This window comes from Xyrauchen texanus, chromosome 43 (assembly GCF_025860055.1).
Source record: "Xyrauchen texanus isolate HMW12.3.18 chromosome 43, RBS_HiC_50CHRs, whole genome shotgun sequence".
Taxonomy (NCBI): domain Eukaryota; kingdom Metazoa; phylum Chordata; class Actinopteri; order Cypriniformes; family Catostomidae; genus Xyrauchen; species Xyrauchen texanus.
The window spans coordinates 24,889,245-24,909,233 of NC_068318.1; the positions used below are offsets into that span (position 1 = coordinate 24,889,245).

Genomic DNA, 19,989 nt, shown 5'->3' on the forward strand with positions numbered 1-19,989 from the left:
ATTTACACAAGGTTTATTTCTATTTCTTCTGCTCCAAACTTACTTCATACACTTCTTACACATCATAAGAAAGTGTTTCACCACTGTTCAAATGCACTTTGGAACGCGTCATTTATATGTATAAATGTTTTCCATCTGAAAGGACTAAATATTAAATGAAACAAATGTCAACAAAATGCAAAGTAATCTTCAGTAATCAAAATACTTTTTGAATGTAACTGTATTCTAATTACCAATGATTTAAACTGTAACTGAAGTAGAATACAGTTACTTATATTTTGTATTTTAAATACAGAATCCCATTACATGTATTCTGCTACTCCCCAACCCTGTCAATAACCAATCGTGAACTTGCAGTGCCAACAGTTTTGTTGATTTTAATGGGAGCGATCTGGATCTAGTTTTATCATGTTATGTTGCTTGCGCAGACTGGTTGTGAGAGAAAGACAGAAAATGTAGTGAGAGAGTGAAACAAGTGAGACAAAAAAATGTTGACAGAAAATTATTAGCGCTGGCACACAGACGGAAACTGCCTCATTCTCCAGTCCAGAGGCATGCACTCAATCCATTACTGACAGGGTGTGCTGCCGTACAGCCCACAATCACCCCACAAACCATAAGAGATCCACACTGCCCTTTTGTGATATTTCAATCTTCTCGACATATTTTTTCCTACCTGTTTTCCATCCCACCCCTTTCCCTCATAATTCTTTCTCCCTCTGTCAGTCTATAGCCTTTTATCTCTGTATGGATCTTTTCTCTTTGCCATTCTGCACAACATTAGTCCCAGCGTGTGTGGGTCCACTCACTTCTCGTCATTTATTCAGTCTGTCACTACTGCCTACACCCACTCACACGTTATTTCTCTTGCGGCTCTGTTATACCAAGCTCCTGCTGTGTAAAAAACATATAATGTTACTTGATGTATAACTTTAATAATGATGGGCGCACTTGGGTGAAGAAACTAGTGAAAACAGGTGTGTCTGGACAAGTGTTGGTTTCTGAGTTAATTACAGTGCATGCAGGGCAGTAGTTAGGGTTTGTTCTAAACTTAAGAATTAAACTTCTGCAGTTAAATTAGCCCGAACTGCTTTATGTGCAGTCTCCATCCTAACTTTGTTTTGTGGATTATTTCAGCCTGATGAGTGCAATTTGTTTATTTGATTATTGATGTATTTTTGTTTATATATATATATATATATATATATATATATATATATATATATATATATATATATATATATATATATATATATATATATATATATATATGAAATGTAAAATTAGATAGGTAAATAGTTAAAAAGATAGACAGTCATGTAGACTTGTAGATTGATAGAATGGCAGGCCTTGTGTGTGTTTGTATACATTTGAATTTTTGGACAGTTGCTGTTCGAATCAAAGATCATTTTATTTGAACATTCTGTCAATGTAAATCTATGGGATTTCACTGTGTGAAAATTGTTATTCTGATTAGTTGAAAAAGATAAAACAATGCTGTGGCAGCGGGGGCGTGGTCAAGCGCCCGTCCGGGAGAGAAAAGCGGTAAGGGCGCTCACACCTGAGCTAAATTATGTCTAACACCTGTCTCTAATTGCAGTAGCTTGAGGAGAGCGGCATAAAAAAGCAGCAGCAACAGAGCCCAGGAAGAGCCCGACACGAAGGCCAAGAAGCTACTGTGTTACATTAGTGTGTTATATTAGTGTGTGAGAATTAAAAACAACCTTACCTGAACCCTGTTGCTGTTTCCGTCCCTTCCTCACTGGAAACTTGTTACACTGGTGCCGAAACCCGGGAGTTTGCAGGAACAGTGGTCCAAAGCTATGGAACAGAGTCGCTCCATAGAGTCCTCCCAGCTGGCGGAAGTCCTCCAGTCCCTCGCTACGCTCCATCAGGGCCACCAACAGTCTCTGCTTGAGCTCCGACAGGACCAGGATTGTCGGTTCTTTGAGATCATGCGGGCTCAAGCAGAGCCAGGAGACTGCAAGCCAGGAGGCTGCTCCAGATGCAGCCGCGACCCCGGACACCCGCGCCACACTGCCCCCACCTGCGCTACAGAAGATGGGGCCGGCAGATGATCCAGAGGCGTTCCTGGACCTCTTTGAGCGCACGGCGGAAATTTGGGGTTGGCCACGCGACCAGTGGGCAGCCCGCCTCGTCCCTCTCTTGTCCGGGGAAGCACAACTCGTGGCACAACAACTTCCGGCAACAAGCCTCCTGGCTTATACCGACTTGAGGAGAGCCATCCTGCAACGGGTTAGTCGGACCCCGGAAGAAAGTCGCCAGCTCTTCCGGGCCATGTAACTGGATAAATCAGACCGCCTGTTTGCGTTCGCCCAGCGGCTCCGTGATGCCTGTCGGAGGTGGCTGCTTGCGGGGGACCGCGACGTCGAGGAGCTCGTCGATCAAGTGGTACTGGAGCAGTTTGTCCAGTGCTTGCCCCGGAAAACGGCGGAGTGGGTCCAGTGCCACCGCCCGGCGTCGCTGGAGGAAGCCGTACGAGTCGTGGAGGACCACATGGCAGGGATTCCAAGGGCGGATGAGCCCTCTCTCTCTCTCTCCCCTTCCCCTGTGTCTTCCCCTGTTTTTCTCCCCTCCCCTCTTCCGTCTCGCTCTGCTCTCTCCCCAGGGTCCATTCCTGCCCCCCGCAGGCGCGGAGGATTCACGAGACCAACTTCCCGGCCGTGGGAGAACGCGCCTACCCCTTCCCCGTCCTTCAGCCGCTCTCCTCCTCAGGTGGGGGCGCCCGCCAGCACGAGTGCGGCCGTGGCGCCTGGGCCGGTCTGCTGGAGGTGCGGAGACCCGGACCACTTCCGGGATCAGTGTCCGCTGATGGAAATAGGGACGGTGGTGCGGGTCTCTGACTTCCCGCAGGCTGCCCCCGATCGGGCTGGAGCGTACCGTATTCCGGTAAGGATCCAGGGGGGTACATACCAAGCATTGTTGGATACCGGCTGTAACCAACCACCATCCACCAACGCTTGGGTCAACCCAGGGCTTTGGGATTAGCTAAACTGGTGAGGGTGAGGTGTGCACATGGGGATGTTCACAAGTATCCCATGGTGACCTTGGCGATTAAATTCAGGGGAAAAAACCATAGTGTGGAGGCAGCGGTTAGTTCCCGCCTCACCCATCCGCTAATCTTGGGTACTGATTGGCCGAATTTCAAAGATATTTTAGAGGGTATTTGTGCGGATGGGTCCTGCATAAAGAGGTGTGCGGTGTGCGATGCTTTGGCAGGGAGGCGGAGCCGGGCCGCCCTCGGCTGCTCGGAATGACGAGGGAAGGGGCGAGGTGGCCGCCTCCTCTCAGGGAATTCCCTGAGGGGACTTCCTCTAGAGCAGTCGCGGGATCTAAACCCTTAAACATGCTCTTGGCCAAGTGAGAGTAATTGATGGTTAACAGCTCCGGCCGGGCGTCGCCATTGCATACCCATATTTTTCGCTTATTAAAGATCGGTTGTACAGAGTGACGCAGGACGCTCAAACAAAGGAGGAAGTGACACAATTATTGATTCCACGGAGCCACCGGGAAATGGTTTTCCAGGCGGCTCACTATAATCCTATGGCCGGTCACCTCGGGGAAAGAAAGACACTTCTCCATCTAGTAGCCCGTTTCTATTGACCGGGCATTGGCGGTGACGTCCGCAGGTGGTGTGCGGTGTGCCGTGAATGTCAGTTGGTAAACCCACCGGCCACCCCAAAAGCGCTTTTGCGCTCCTTCCATTGATCGAGGTCCCTTCGAAAGAATTGGAATGGACCTCGCCGGGCCATTAGAACGGACAGCACGCGGACATCGCTTTGTGTTAGTCCTAGTGGATTACGCAACGCGATATCCGGAAGCAGTGCCCCTGAGCAACATCTCCGCGACGTAGTGTTGCTGGGGCACTCTTCAAAATAATCTCCCGGTGGCGATTCCAAAAGAAATCCTCACCGATCAGGGCACAACGCTTATGTCACGTACACTTCGCGAGCTTTACTGAACTATTGGGCATTAAGTCGATTCAGCACTAGCGTTTACCATCCGCAGACTGATGGCCTAGTGGAGCGATTTAATAAAACACTAAAAAATATGATTCTTAAGTTCGTACATGAAGACGCTTAGGAATTGGGATAGGTGGCTCAACCCCCTGTTATTCGCAGTACGGGAGGTCCCACAAGCCTCCACGGGGTTCTCACCGTTCGAGCTGCTGTACGGGCGACGCCCACGCGGGGTCCTCGACGTCATCCGCGAAGCTTGGGAGGAGGGACCTTCTAATAGTAAAAATGAAATTCAATACGTTCTTGATCTTAGAGCAAAACTCCACACACTGGGGAAATTAACACAGGAGAATTTGCTCCAGGCTCAAGAACGCCAACGCCGGCTGTATGACAGGGGTGAGATAAAGTGCTTGTATTACTCCCAACATCGAGCTCGAAATTACTCGCCAAGTGGCAAGGACCCTTTGAGGTCACACGACGAGTAGGGGATCTCGATTATGAGGTTAAACGTACCGATAGAGGGGGCGCGCGTCAAATACAGGTGAAACTCGAAAAATTAGAATATCGTGCAAAAGTTCATTAATTTCAGTAATTCAACTTAAAAGGTGAAACTAATATATTATATAGACTCATTACAAGCAAAGTAAGATATTTCAAGCCTTTATTTGATATAATTTTGATGATTATGGCTTACAGCTTATGAAAACCCCAAATTCAGTATCTCAGAAAATTAGAATATTACATGAAATCAATAAAAAAAAGGATTTTAAATACAGAAATGTCGGCCCTCTGAAAAGTATAATCATGCATATGTACTCAGTACTTGGTTTGGGCTCCTGATAGCATCCATGCCTGCCTCAATGCGTGGCATGGATGCTATCAGCCTGTGGCACTGCTGAGGTGTAATGGAAGACCAAGATGCTTCAATAGCGGCCTTCAGCTCTTCTGCTTGGTCTCATGTCTCTCATCTTTCTCTTGGCAATGCCCCATAGATTCTCTATGGGGTTCAGGTCAGGCGAGTTTGCTCGCCAATCAAGCACAGTAATACCATGGTCATTGAACCAGGTTTTGGTACTTTTGGCAGTGTGGGCAGGTGCCAAGTCTTGCTGGAAAATGAAGTCAGCATCTTTATAAAGCTTGTCTGCTGAAGGAAGCATGAAGTGCTCTAAAATGTCCCGGTAGATGGCTGCGTTGACTCTGGATTTAATAAAGCACAGTGGACCAACACCAGCCGATGACATGGCTCCCCAAACCAACACAGACTGTGGAAACTTCACACTGGACTTCAAGCATCTTGGATTGTGTGCCTCTCCATTCTTCCTCCAGACTCTGGGACCTTGGTTTCCAAATGAGATGCAAAATTTGCTCTCATCAGAAAAGAGGACTTTGGACCACTGAGCAACAGACCAGTTCTTTTTTTCTTTAGCCCAGGTAAGACGTTTGACATTTGAAGCCCATGTCCAGGACCCGTCTGTGTGTGGTGGCTCTTGATGCAGTAACTCCAGCCTCAGTCCACTCCTTGTGAAGCTCCCCACACATTTGAATGGCCTTTTCCTGACAATCCTCTCCAGGCTACGGTCATCCCTGCTGCTTGTGCACCTTTTTCTTCCACACTTTTCCCTTCCACTTAACTTTCTATTAATGTGCTTTGATACAGCACTTTGAGAACATCCAACTTCTTTTGCAATTACCTTTTGAGGCTTTCCCTCCTTGTGGAGGGTGTCAATGACAGTTTTCTGCACAACTGTCAGGTCAGCAGTCTTCCCCATGATTGTGAATTCAACTGAACCAGACTGAGAGACCATTTAAAGGCTCAGGAACCCTTTGCAGGTGTTTAGCTGATTAGAGTGTGACACTTTGAGCCTACAATACTGAACCTTTTCACAATATTCTAATTTTCTGAGATTCTGAATTTGGGGTTTTCATAAGCTGTAAGCCATAATCATCAAAATTATATCAAATAAAGGCTTGAAATATCTTACTTTGCTTGAAATGAGTCTATATAATATATTAGTTTCCCCTTTTAAGTTGAATTACTGAAATTAATGAACTTTTGCACGATATTCTAATTTTTCAAGTTTCACCTGTATATCACCTCAACCTCCTGAAATTGTGGAGAGAAGAGGCGGCCTCTGTGACGTTGGCAACGGTAGTTCCGGAGAGGGCGGAGCTCGGACCGGAGGTAAACAAAGCCCGCAATCTCAACACCCCGGTTCCTTGTGGGGACCACCTCTCACCGCGCCAACTCGCAGAGGTTTCCGAATTACAAAAGGAGTTTGCAGACGTGTTTTCTCCTCTACCGGGCCGCACAAACATCATACATCACCATATCGAGACCGAGCCAGGCGTGGTGGTACGTTGCCACCCCTATCGCTTGCCCGAACATAAAAAGAAAGTAGTTCGAGAAGAATTGGACGCGATGCTTGAGATGGGTGTAATAGAAGAATCCCACAGTGATTGGTCCAGCCCGGTCGTCCTGGTTCCCAAGAGCGATGGGTCTGTACGTTTCTGTGTGGATTATAGGAAAGTCAATGCGGTGTCTAAATTTCACCAGCCCGCTGACTGACCTCACTAAAAAGGGGGCTCCAGATCCGGTCCAATGGTCGGAGCAGTGCCAACAGGCATTTACACAGATTAAAGCTGCACTTTGTGGGGGGCCGCTTTTGCATGCACCTGACTTCTCTCTCCCTTTTGTTTTGCAGACGGACGCTTCAGACAGAGGGCTGGGGGCCGTACTCGCGAGGTGGTGGAGGGAGAGGAGCCCGGTGCTGTACATTAGCCGGAAGCTCTCCTTGAGGGAGACTAAGTACAGCAATCGTAGAGAAGGAGTGTCTGGCCATCAAGTGGGCGGTCCTCACCCTCCGATACTACCTGCTGGGGCGGGCCTTCACTCTCTGCTCGGATCACGCCCCACTGCAGTGGCTCCACCGCATGAAAGATACTAACGCCCGGATCACCCGTTGGTATCTGGCCCTCCAGCCTTTTAAGTTCAAGGTGGTCCACAGACCGGGGGTGCAGATGGCTGCCGCTGACTTCCTCTCCAGAAATGGGGGTGGTAGGCAGGCCGGATGACGCCCCGGCCTGAGTCGGGCAGTGGGGGTATGTGGCAGCGGAGGCGTGGTCAAGCGCCCGTCCGGGAGAGAAAAGCGGTAAGGGCGCTCACACCTGAGCTAAATTATGTCTAACACCTGTCTCTAATTGCAGTAGCTTGAGGAGAGCGGCATAAAAAAGCAGCAGCAACAGAGCCCAGGAAGAGCCCGACACGAAGGCCAAGAAGCTACCATGTTACATTAGTGTGTTATATTAGTGTGTGAGAATTAAAAACAACCTTACCTGAACCCTGTTGCTGTTTCTGTCCCTTCCTCACTGGAAACTTGTTACAAATGCGAATCAAAACAGTCAACAACAGTCTTGGTTTGTGCCAAGATTGGTGGATAAAGTTTGAAAGCTGTAGGAGAAATTACAGTGTTGCCTTCGACAAGCTAACATATTTAAAGTTTAAAAATCTCCCTTTCCATTGTATTGAAAGAATGTTCAGCATTGGCATCATAGTAATATTTGCATACTGAATCCTGATTTTGTGTGTGTGTGTGCGTGCGTGCGTGCGTGCATGCGTGCGTGCGTGTTTAGCGGTAGTGTAGCGGTTAGCGCACTGCTCTACGAACCTGGCGACCTGAGTTCGATTCCTGCTCATGGCCAACACCAGTGACAGTTATCTGAACCGATCCCAGGCCTCCCCTAGGTTGACTCAGCCTAAAATGAGTACCTAGTGTGGTGTGTAAAAACATCGCCAGTGGGGAGACAAAGGCGGTTGGGCGTGGTGCTGGCCACCCACCCCCTTGTGTACCGTTCTGGCCTTCATAGGTGCTGCTAACAGCACTTGCACCTACAATCTGTTAAGGCTAAATGGGGGATTTTGATCTTTGTGTGTGTGTGTGTACAGGTTTCACTATATTTTTTTAGGTTATACACTAGTACGAGGGTATTATGCTACAAAGGTGGCTTATAAGGACACCCCTAGTGTCCCTGCAATTCAAACGGCTCAAAAAAAACAGACTAAACAATTGTTTTTTTGAAAATGTAAAAATGCCAAAAGGTTTCTGTGAGGTTTATGTTTAGGTGTAGCATTAGGGGATAGTTTGTGCAGTATAAAAATCATTATGTCTATGGAGAGTCCTCGTAAACCACAACATGTGCATGTGTGTGTCCCTTTATAGCCACCTTTGCTCTGATATTTCTCATACTGCAGCATTCTCAGCTGACAGAAAACAAAAGTGTTGTGACAACAGCAAAGCAGTTAAAAAAATTTAAGACATTTTTTAAAAAGTTTAAATATTTAATTCTTTAGCTGCCTTGCAAGCACTTTTATTTCTGTCAGGAAATGTGAATCTAGAAATCTAGTTATGTATCTTATGTCTATCTGGCATATACAGTAGCAGACCCAGATGGAAACCTTTTCACGTCTTTTTTTGTTTGTTTATTTTGTTTGTGCAGGTTTTCATACAAAATCTATAGAATTCTGCAGAAAGGATATACACATGGAAAAATGTCTTAAATGACTCTGAAAATACTACAGACTTATTGGTAGCTATGGTCAAATTAGCCAATTTATTTATAAATGTACAGGCAAGGTGTAGGAAATATGTAGATCTTTGTAAATTATGACAGATTTGAATTTTTGAACAGAGATTTCTGGGGAGCCAGATTCCATGGGGGCTGCTTATAGCTTATATACAAATTTGGATCTGGCCCAGGTGTCCAATATATTAGCTCCATGACTTTGATGGTTGGGGCCCATCTGGCAGGGGCCTCAGTGGCTGAATCTTGCTAATGAGAGATCATTATTTAATAAAGAGACATCATAATATATTTAATGCATTATTATCTACTAGAGTTGAAATAGACTCCACATGTGTGCTCCAAATGTGTCTCTTTCTAAAAAAATGGAGAGAGTGGGGGAAAAAAATATGGAATAGGAAAAGAGAGGTGACTGGAAGGTTTTGCTCCATCTCCCAGAATGTGGAGGGATTTCTGCAGTTTCTGTTGGGTGATGAGAGAAAAAAACAAATAGAGTCATTATAGAAGAGTGAATAAAAAAGTGAGAACAAAGGGACAATGGATACAAAAATATTAAGAAAGTATAAAAGAGATCGGGGGGTTAAGATATGTGTGTAATTTGGCATGTGTGCAAATGCAACACAATTGACAATAAACAAGTAAACAAATTACTATTTCAAATCTCAGGAGATGGAGATCACAGTTATGCTTCATTAAAATACTGAACTTGCTCTCAGATGTTTCTCCTAAAAAGCCTTTCGAGAAATACAAATACAAACAAATGGGAAAAATATGACAAAGGGTGGGGGGTGTTACATGAACATTAAAAAAAGGGAATGGGATAGATAAAGTGATGACGTTCTTAAACAGGGAAAGGGAGGGATGGGGATGGATTAGTGGCTATCAGTGGAAAATAAGGACATATGTAATACCCTCAGCCTCGCTGGCATATGTTCGATTTAGTAAAAGCACTTTCTAAAATGCTTACTTCCTCTGATTGGATAAACAGACACCCTCTGTTTAGGCGCACAGCTGCAGAGACCTGGCATGTTATTTAGCAAATGCTAATAGCGAATTACTATTGAGTGGAAATTCAATTACGACATTGCCTGAAAAAGGATATGAATTGTAAATTAATTAAAATATCACATTTAAGCAAATCACCTCAATCTTGATCCTTTGTTACGTGTAAAATAATGATCTTTGCCCAAAGGGTTAAACAAAAACCTTTCTGTTTAAAATAGTTCATGGATGCTAACGCTTCTCACCAGTAGGTGCTATGATGTTGGTCAGGCCATGTCAGGCTGTCCTTAATAAGGGCTCTGTTTAACCTTTCTGTAACCCCGAGGACTGATACTTAAATATATTTTCATTAGCAAGTACAGCCCTGAGGAAAAAAAGAGCAGAGGATGTGCTTTGACCTTTTATTTAAGCGTTAATAATCTAACTCTTCTAAATGGCCATATTCATGATTGCCACCTCTTCCTCCGCATTACATGCAGTACGTGAGTGTGCACATGCAAAAGGCTGAGGCAGAGAGGGAGATAAAGAGCCCCACTGTCTAGAAGAGTCATTTAGGTGCAATATAGCATGGTAATATGCAATGGTTTGGCTTAAGTCGATTTTCATAATCAAATAAAGAGAATCCTATAAGACAAATTCAATTCATTGTTGCAGCAATAGAGCTGTGTATTCAATCAATCACTTTTTTAGAAGAATACACTTCATTTTAATTTTACTGCCTTTGTTGGAATGCTGTTATAAAGATTAAAGTAAGAAAATGTGTAACAGAAGCAGTCATATGTCAAACACAAATGCAAGCATTTAAACGCAAAGGATTACATATGTCAACTGAGGTTGTGTGCAGTTTCACGTTATATTAGCCATTGTAGTATGATAAAAACAAAGCTTGGTGGTAAAGATAATCTGTAAAGTGTGTGTGTATATGGAGAAGATCAGTATAAGCTTACAAAAACACAAGTATGTTGTTGTTGATCCATGTAAAATTCCACAATAATGATTTGACGACTCAAAATACAAGACATCTGAGACATTTAAGGTAAAAAACGCACAGAGAATTGCTTGCTCATGCAAAACTCACCACCACAATGCTAGTGGTTGCTAAGTAGTGGTGGTGATTTTGATAAATTTTTGTGATTTGATTCTTTTGATTCCATTCACCAAAAAGATTTGTTCAGATTCATTCATTGACTCGTTTACTGACCAGATCTTCAAGTTAACCAGTAGTGTAGTAGTGACTGAAGAGATCTGCATACTGTGAATTTATCATCTAAACCATTATCTAAACCGACCCTGAATTGGCATTCTTCTTATTGGACAGGTAAGCTTACATAACTGCAAAGCATGTGAAATATAGTGCCATAAGGATTGATCTGTGTCATTTTAGCTAGCTTGATCTTGCCTGCTAACGCTGACGAATTGCAAGCTACCTTGCTTCGTAACTTATTTTTTATACTAAAAGTCAGGTATGCTGATTCACGGTAACTGACATAATGTTAATCTGTTATTATTCAGCAAGGTAAACTACAATAACACATGAAATGAATCCTAGACAATGGTCAAGTTAATGCAAAAATCTCCAATGATTAGTGTAACGTAACGTCTAGATTACGTATGTAACCTCAGTTCCCCGATGGAGGGAACGAGACGTTGTGTCAGAGAACGACACTAGGGGTCTCTCTTGAGCGCCGATATTCACCTCTGTACTATGAAAAAAGGCCAATGAGAGTTGGCAGCCAGTATTTGCATGTCCCGCCCCCGGACATACGGGTATTTAAGCGGCGCAAATACGGGAGTTCATTCAGGATTTTTCTGAGGAGCCGGAAATGGTCCGGCCACAACAGGGGCTCGGCTCAGCGACGTGGCAAGGGGGACACAACGTCTCGTTCCCTCCATCGGGGAACTGAGGTTACATACGTAACCTAGACGTTCCCCTTCTGTCGCTCTCTTACGTTGTGTCAGAGAACGACACTAGGGGTCCACTTAAAAAGCGCCATGCGCTGAGCCGTGTACGTGATCCGCTGATACAGGAGCGAGCAGGTATTCCTACGTGCAGAACGACCAACTGTATCAGGCCGCACGTACCCTTCCCCAATGCCCCATTTAAGCCATCAGGATTCCTTATCGTTATCCCGGAGGGGGGGAACAAGGTGACGGCCGCCAACATGGGAACGGGCCAGCCTGGCTGGGCCTCTTTTCTCTCTATGTTTCTCGCATAGAGCAACTACGGCCGGGGCCCTTACACGCATTGAGGGAAGGGGGTCTTAGCCCTTGGTAGGGCGAGGAAGACCCTGCGGAGGCCACACCTACCCGGAGGGGAGGCAAATTTGAGTGGCACATACATCGCATGGCCTATACCTAGGCCTTATGCGGAACAGTAGTGCGGTGGTAGCACCAGCCTCAAAGAGGGGGGGAGCATACAGCACGGCACCTGAGGTAGCTGTGACTGCCTAAGGGAAACACGGCGTCAACTCACGTGAGGGGACAGAACCGTGGTTTTACACACAGGGGGAGTCCGAGCAGGAGGCCTTACCTGTGGGGCCCCTATACCAGTACAGGGTAGCTAGCGGTACCCGCAGTGGTTTGGGTCGGCGAGTCCCTCCGCAGAACTGCGACCCGCAAGGGCTAGGGGAGGAGCCAACCAGTGTCCCAAGCCTGGGATCTCCTGGGAAGAAGGCGCACTGTTTCCCCTGGTTAGGGGGAAGGGCGCTGGGTGCAAGCGATCCACCCGGTCAGATCGTCAGCGTGTCACCGAGTTCTACGGGCTCGGTACCTGAGAGAACACGGGACGAAACTGACTCAACTCGGAGATTGTAGAATCTCGCAAAAGTGTTAGGTGTTGCCCAGCCCGCAGCTCTACAAATGTCTGCTAGGGCAGTGCCCCTAGCCAGTGCCCATGAGGACGCCACACTCCTGGTGGAGTGGGCTCGGACCCGCAAAGGGGGGGGCACGGCCTGGGTGTGATAAGCCAGGGAAATGGCATCGACAACCCAGTGGGCGAGTCTCTGCTTGGAGACAGCGTTCCCTTTCTGCTGTCCCCCAAAGCAGACGAAGAGCTGCTCAGAGCGTCTGGTGCTCTGTGTGCGGTCCAGGTAAATACGTAAGGCACGTACCGGACACAGCAGTGAGAGGGCTGGGTCTGCCTCCTCCCGGGGCAGCGCTTGCAGGTTCACCACTTGATCCCTGAAGGGTGTGGTAGGAACCTTGGGCACGTAGCCCGGTCGCGGTCTTAGGATCACGAAAGTGTCTGCCGGACCGAACTCCAGGCAGGCGTCGCTAACAGAGAACGCATGCAGGTCCCCGACCCTCTTGATGGAGGCGAGCGCGATCAGCAGGGCCGTCTTGAGAGAGAGGGCCCTGAGTCCAACTGAGTCAAGCGGCTCGAAGGGGGTCTCCGGAGTCCCATCAGGACGACCGAGAGATCCCAGGAGGGAAATAGGTTAGGCCGGGAGGGAATCATCCTCCGGGCACCTTTTAGGAACCTGACGATTAAGTCGTGCTTGCCAAGAGACTTGCCGTCTACCGTGTCATGGTGGGCCGCGATAGCAGCAACATACACCTTGAGGGTGGAGGGGGACAGCCTCCTCTCCAGCCTCTCCTGAAGAAACACGAGCACTGACCTAACTGCGCACTTCTGCGGGTCTTCGGCTCGGGAAGAACACCAGTTCGCGAACAGACGCCACTTCAGGGCGTAAAGATGCCTGGTCGAAGGGGCTCTGGCTTGGTTAATAGTGTCTATGACGGCTAAAGGTAGGCCGGCTAGACCCTCCGCGTCCCGTCCAGGGACCAGACGTGGAGTTTCCAGAGGTCTGGGCGCGGGTGCCAGAGCGTGCCCCGTCCCTGAGAAAGAAGGTCCTTCCTCAGGGGAATTCGCCAGGGAGGGGCTGTCATAAGGAGCGTGAGATCCGAAAACCACGTCCGGTTGGGCCAGTAGGGGGCCACCAGAGTGACTTGCTCCTTGTCCTCCCTGACCTTGCATAGCACCTGTGCAAGAAGGCTCACTGGGGGAAAAGCGTACTTGCGCAGCCCCACGGGCCAGCTGTGTGCCAGAGCATCTGTCCCCAGGGGAGCCTCTGTGAGGGCATACCAGAGCGGACAGTGGGAGGTTTCCTGGGAGGCAAACAGGTCTACCTGGGCCTTGCCGAACCTGTCCCAAATCAGCTGGACCGATTGGGGGTGGAGCCTCCACTCTCCGCCAGGCAAGGTTTGTCTTGACAGCGCGTCCGCTATCACATTGAGGTTGCCGGGGATGTGAGTGGCGCGCAGCGACTCCAGTCGCTGCTGACTCCAAAGGAGGAGACGACGGGCGAGCTGTGACATGTGGGGGGAGCGTACTCCGCCTTGGCGGTTTATGTAAGCCACCACCGTGGTGCTGTCTGTCCTGACCAGGACATGTTTGCCACGAATCATCGGAAAACATTTCTTCAGGGCAAGACGAACAGCCAGCAGCTCTAGGCAGTTGATGTGCCAGCGCAGCGGGCCTTGGTTCCATCGGCCTGCGGCTGCGCGCCCGTTGCACACGGCGCCCCAACCCAATTTGGAGGCGTCGGTTGTAACCAGAACGCGACGGGACACCTGCTGCAAGGGTATCCCTGCCCGAAGAAAGCAGAGGTCTGTCCAGGGTTTGAAGGTTTGGAGGCAGGCAGTGGTAATTTCCACGCCGTGCGTGCCGTGGCGCCATGCTCGTCTCGGGACTCGAGTCTGGAGCCAATGCTGAAGTGGTCTCATATGCATCAACCCTAGTGGCGCGACCGCCGCGGAGGATGCCATATGCCCCAGGAGCTGTTGGAAACGCTTCAACGGGACCACGGTGCCTGGCTTGAAGGAAGCGAGGCATTCCAGCACTGACTGAGCACGTTCGTTGGAGAGACGTGCTGTCATTGAGACTGAGTCTAACTCCAAACCGAGAAAAGAGATGCTCTGGACTGGGGTGAGCTTGCTCTTCTCCCAGTTGACCTGAAGCCCCAAGCGGCGGAGGTGCTCGAGCACCTGGTCTCTGTGTGCGCATAGTAATTCCTGCGAGGGGGCCAGAATAAGCCAATCGTCGAGGTAATTGAGTATGCGTATGCCCGCTCCTCGTAGCGGGGCAAGAGCCGCCTCTGCGACCTTCGTGAAGACGCGAGGGGACAGAGACAGGCCGAAGGGGAGGACCTTGTACTGATACGCCTGGCCGTCGAATGCGAACCGTAGAAAGGGTCGGTGTCGAGGGCGAATTGAGACGTGAAAGTACGCGTCCTTCAGGTCTACCGCTGCGAACCAATCTAGATGCCGAACGCCAGATAGAATTTGTTTCTGGGTGAGCATTTTGAACGGGAGTTTGGACAGGGTCCGATTGAAAGCTCGCAGGTCCAAGATCGGTCGTATGCCACCGCCTTTCTTGGGTACAACAAAGTAAGGGCTGTAGAAACCCTTCTTCGTTTCGGTTGGAGGGACAGGCTCTATCGCGTCCTTGATTAGAAGGGAGGCGATTTCCTCGCGCAGGGAGAGGGCATGTTCGCCGTGCACTGCGGAGGAACGAACGCCCAGGAAGGGGGGCGGAGACCTGGCAAACTGAATTGCGTAACCGAGTCGAATGGTCCGGTGCAGCCAGCGTGACGAGCTGGGCAGAGAAAGCCATGCCTCTGCGCTCTGTGCTAGGGGCACCAAGGGGACAAGTATTTTGGACGTACCCGGCGGGGCTTCGCAGCGGTGCGGAACAGGTAACGCAGCGTCGGGAGGCTCTGTGGCGTCCCGAGGCTCTGGTGCTGAGAATAAGCTCAAAGCACTTACCTTGTTCCGCGCGCCCGGCAGGGGGCGGGTTCGTGACAGAGGAGGAGGTCTGATGTCGGCGTCCTCTGGGCTCGTCTGAACCGGCCGGCCGGGGAACAGTCGTGGAGCTGAGGGCGGGAGCACCGCATCCTGGGCGCCGGGACTGTTGAGGCCTGAAACAAAAGTGCCGTGAGAACGGCATTTGCGGGCCATGTGACCCAGAGGTAAAGGAAATAGCTCTTTTATTGAGAATTTGGGTACCGCAGCCCCCGTCAGGGGGTGCGGCAAATGAAAAAACACAGGATTCTCCTCCCGGCCCTCCACCGGGGGACGGAGCGGTCTCACCATCTCCGGAGCTAACTTCTCGTCCTCTGGGTCCGCTGTCTCAGGGACGTTTGGGAGCCTTCCGGGTCCTCGACGGGGTCCGTGAGGCAGGGGGCGTACGCTTCCTGCGGTTTGCTCGACGCTGGGGCTGAGAGCTGGGCCCAGGTTGGGGCGGAGCAGAAGATCTTCTGGCCACAGGAGGACGCCCTCGGCGAGCAGATGGGGCCTGGGCCGTGGCGGCAGGCTTGCGGCGCGGCATGATGTGAGAAATGGCCTCCGTCTGCTTCTTCACCAGGGAGAACTGCTGGGCAAAGTCCTCCACGGTGTCGCCGAAGAGGCCGAACTGGGAGACAGGGGCGTTGAGGAAGCGAGTCTTGTCGGCTTCACGCATCTCGACCAAGTCCAGCCACTGCTGACGTTCCTGGACCACCAGAGTGGCCATCGCCTGCCCGAGTGCCCGCGCTGTGACCTTCGTCGCTCTCAGGGCGAGGTCGGTCGCTGAGCGCAGTTCCTGCAGCGTGTCGGGATCAGGGCCACCCCCGTGCATGTTGCGGAGTGCCTTGGCTTGGTGGACCTGCAGGAGAGCCATGGCATGCAGGGCGGAAGCGGCGCGTCCGGTAGCGCTGTAGGCCTTCGCGGTGAGCGAGGATGTTGCTCTACAGGACCGGGAAGGGAGTACAGGGCGGCCCCGCCAGGTGGTAGTGCTTCCGGGGCATAGATGGATCGCAACAGCTCTATCCACCTGGGGGATCTCCGTGTACCCGTGGCGCGCTCCGCCGTCGAGGGTGGCGAGGGCGGATGAGCAGGTGGCACGACGAGTGGAGAGGGGTGCTCTCCACGAAGACGTCAGCTCATCATGCACCTCCGGGAAGAAAGGTACTGGGGGGGCGAGGCTGTGAGCGGCGCCCCACGCCCAAAAACCAATCATCTAGCCGTGATGGCTGCGGGGAGGATGGAGGGTTCCAATCCAGGCCCACGCTATTGGCTGCCCGGGAAAGCATATCGGACATCTGCGCGTCGGCCTCCTGCTGGGCGTGCAAGCCCGAAGGCGGCAGCCCAGAGGAGCCCTCAGCGTCAGAGCCCACGCCCTCCGATGTCGCGGCGAACTCATCTGCTTCCATCGCCTGAGGGTAGGCAGACTGGCTGTGAGGCGAGTCGCCGCCACCTCGAGCGAAGACGGGAGTCAACGAGCGTGCCGGGGCGCGGGTGGTCCGAGGGGGCGTACCCGGCGGAGCTGCACCCGCTGCCATCCCCAAATCGCCTCCATCGCCAGCCGCATCGTCCTCAATCCCGTGGGAAGAAGGAGCGACACGGGGGGCGGCTGGAGTGGCTTGCTTACGATTGTAAGCAAGCCGCGACCGCAACGTTGTCATGGTCATGTTCTCGCAGTGAGAGCATGAACCATCCACAAACGCAGCCTCGGTGTGATCACTGCCCAGACACACGAGACAACGCCTGTGGCCGTCGGAAGCGGAGAGTACTCTACCGCATCCAGGAACAACACAGGGGCGGAAGGGCATCTTTAAAAAGACGCGTCCTTAAAAGGACGTTCACGCCGCTGTGTTTTGCTCTTTTAGAGGAAATTACTCTTTTAAATAAAATCACTCTTTTATGAATGAAAGACTCGTGAGAGATCTTTCTATCTGCAACTGTCGATGCGCTCAGGGGCAGGAAGTGCACAGCCGTGCAACCAGGAGAAAGCCGCTGTTGTGCGCCGTAGAATCCAACAGCATGCAGCAGAGGATAGCAGGAACTCGGTGTGTAGTCACGCAGCAAACTGCAAACACGACCATCGGCTCCGAAGAAATTTTCTGAATGAACTCCCGTATTTGCGCCGCTTAAATACCCGTATGTCCGGGGGCGGGACATGCAAATACTGGCTGCCAACTCTCATTGGCCTTTTTTCATAGTACAGAGGTGAATATCGGCGCTCAAGAGAGACCCCTAGTGTCGTTCTCTGACACAACGTAAGAGAGCGACAGAAGGGGAACTTGGTTATATAGAAAATATTTACATTCTATTATTATAAAACAATAGCACATCGATATATCAAAATGACGGATGATGATGGAATCATATCAATACTGAATTGTGTCAACATATTTATAATGTACAGCGTATTTTATAAACAGCTGCTGTCATCATCCACCAAATTTAGCTAACAGCTATTGATAAAGCTGACATAGGCTATCGTATAGAAGAAAAGTGATTACTTCAAACTACAGTCTCGCATAGTCAGACGTATATCTACACTTTGTTTTAGCCCTGTTCCAGCACTGGAGAGTCAAATATAATATGCAGTCTTAAAGTTTGTAGTAAAACAATCATAACTGTGTCATTTTAATTATGCTACCTCATCTGTCAGCATTATGTCAGTGAATCGCGTCTGTTTGTATGTTACGTCATTGTTTTGGTCGATTCTCGTATCCCTATGGAGTGTGTGCACGAGAGCGAGCAACAGGTAGCTGGCTGCAGTTCACTTAACGGCCACAAGTGTCATTAATAACAAGGGTTTCTGAATCTTACATACTGCACCTTTAAATAAATAAATTGATTAACTGTTCTTTTAGATAACAGTATAATGGGTAACACTTTATACTTGCTCTAATTAATAAACTAATACATACATTACCTTATAGCCTACATAATAACTGTTAACCATTGTATAGGTAATGACTAATGAGTAGTAATGTTCAAGTTATCTTATATTACGATATACAGTACATACAAATAAATTTTTAGGCTATTTCATTTTTCTGTAGTAGCTTAGTAGTTTCTGTGTAGAGTGAAAAGTCTTTCCTATTAAATTAATATTATTTGATATCACAAGGGGAAAAAGGGTTCCTCTGACAGCAGTAAAAGACAGAAAAAAATTACATTTGATGCAATTACGGGACAAATCGTCATCTGCGAAGAGTACAAAAACTAGCATGGGTGCAGTGACACTCAGTATTTTCCCAAAGTTTAATAGCATACATTTTTATTTAAATGCATTAATGTTTTCACTTTTAGCAGCGAGGTAAATATAAAGAGCAAATGATGGTGACTCCAGTGCCTTCTGTTCAGCACTCCTGCTGTTCCTTGCACATTTAGAGATAATCTCTGTACATTTATTTAAAAAGAAAAAAAAAAAAAAGATTATTAATCCAAATAACTCTATGGTGCTGCGGCATCACCTTAGTATAGTTAAAAATTATGACTCAAAAGCCTCCTTTCTGTTCTGGGCATATGCAAAATCCTTAGAAAGATAGGTGGGCATACAGCATATGCCTGCGTATGCCCTAGACGGCACTACTGGTTAAAACAACAAATGAGCAAATATGTGAGAAGGAGCTTTCTTTAGTGTGTGAATATTACTAGTGCAGGAGGACGGGAGAGAGATGTGGTGGGCCGATAGAGCTGATAAACAAAAAACACACTGTTTAAAGATAAAATTATTGATTTTATTTGTTCATCTGCAAGGATTAATTTGACTACTTTTCACCAGCTTGTTATAGTTTGTGCGGTCTGTGTGGGAATTCCAGCATTATGAAGGCCAAATTTTAATTCAGAGCCTGTTATAAAAGACATAACAATAAATAGCTAGTATGTGCCTTACCTTGAAGCTTATAACAATGATGATAATTCTCTTCAATTGCCTGATCCAGTTCTTAATGTCAAAACTGGCCCGACCAATTAATCAGAGAAGGAAGACGAATGAACTGAAGCTGCTATAGCGAGCAGCCCCCTCTGTTGGTCAAAATAAACAGCACACGGTAGGCTTTGCTGCTCAGTCTTACTTGTCATGTAGTATGCAGGATGTTTTGAACACGCAGGAAAAAAAACGGGGACATTTCCAGGGATAGCTCCAGTCGGGGACAGACCACCAAAAACCAGGACTGTCCCCTGAACTGTAACGATCCTGCTCGACCTGCTCCAAACGGGATTTAAACTGGCGTCTTCGGTGTGGGAAGCGGGCATGCTAAAAAGGCTAAAGCATCTATTGTCAGTCACTAGTGTGCATCTTGAGGCCAGGGGAGTGAAGTTTACACACAGCAAAGCTACCTACCAGCTGGCTACCGTTACATGTGCATCAAAGCAATTCCATTTGTACACTGGCTCCCAGTTACATTTAGGATTGATTTTAAAGTATTATTACTGGTATATAAATCACTCAATGGGCTAGGACCTCAATATATTGCAGATATGCTCACTGAATATAAACCCAACAGATCACTCAGATCATTAGGATCACATCAGCTAGAAATACCAAGGGTTCACTCTAAGCAAGGAGAGTCTGCTTTTAGCTATTATGCCAGCCGCAGCTGGAACCAGCTTCCAGAAGAGATCAGATGTGCTCCTACATTAGTCACAGTCAAAT

General features: G+C 48.7%; 1 protein-coding gene across 1 annotated transcript in view; it reads left to right on the forward strand.

Annotated features, from left to right (window-relative positions):
* Positions 1-19,989, forward strand: part of LOC127635748 (reticulon-4 receptor-like 1) — a 97,136-nt gene that overhangs the window by 71,469 nt on the left and 5,678 nt on the right. The window lies entirely within an intron of this gene.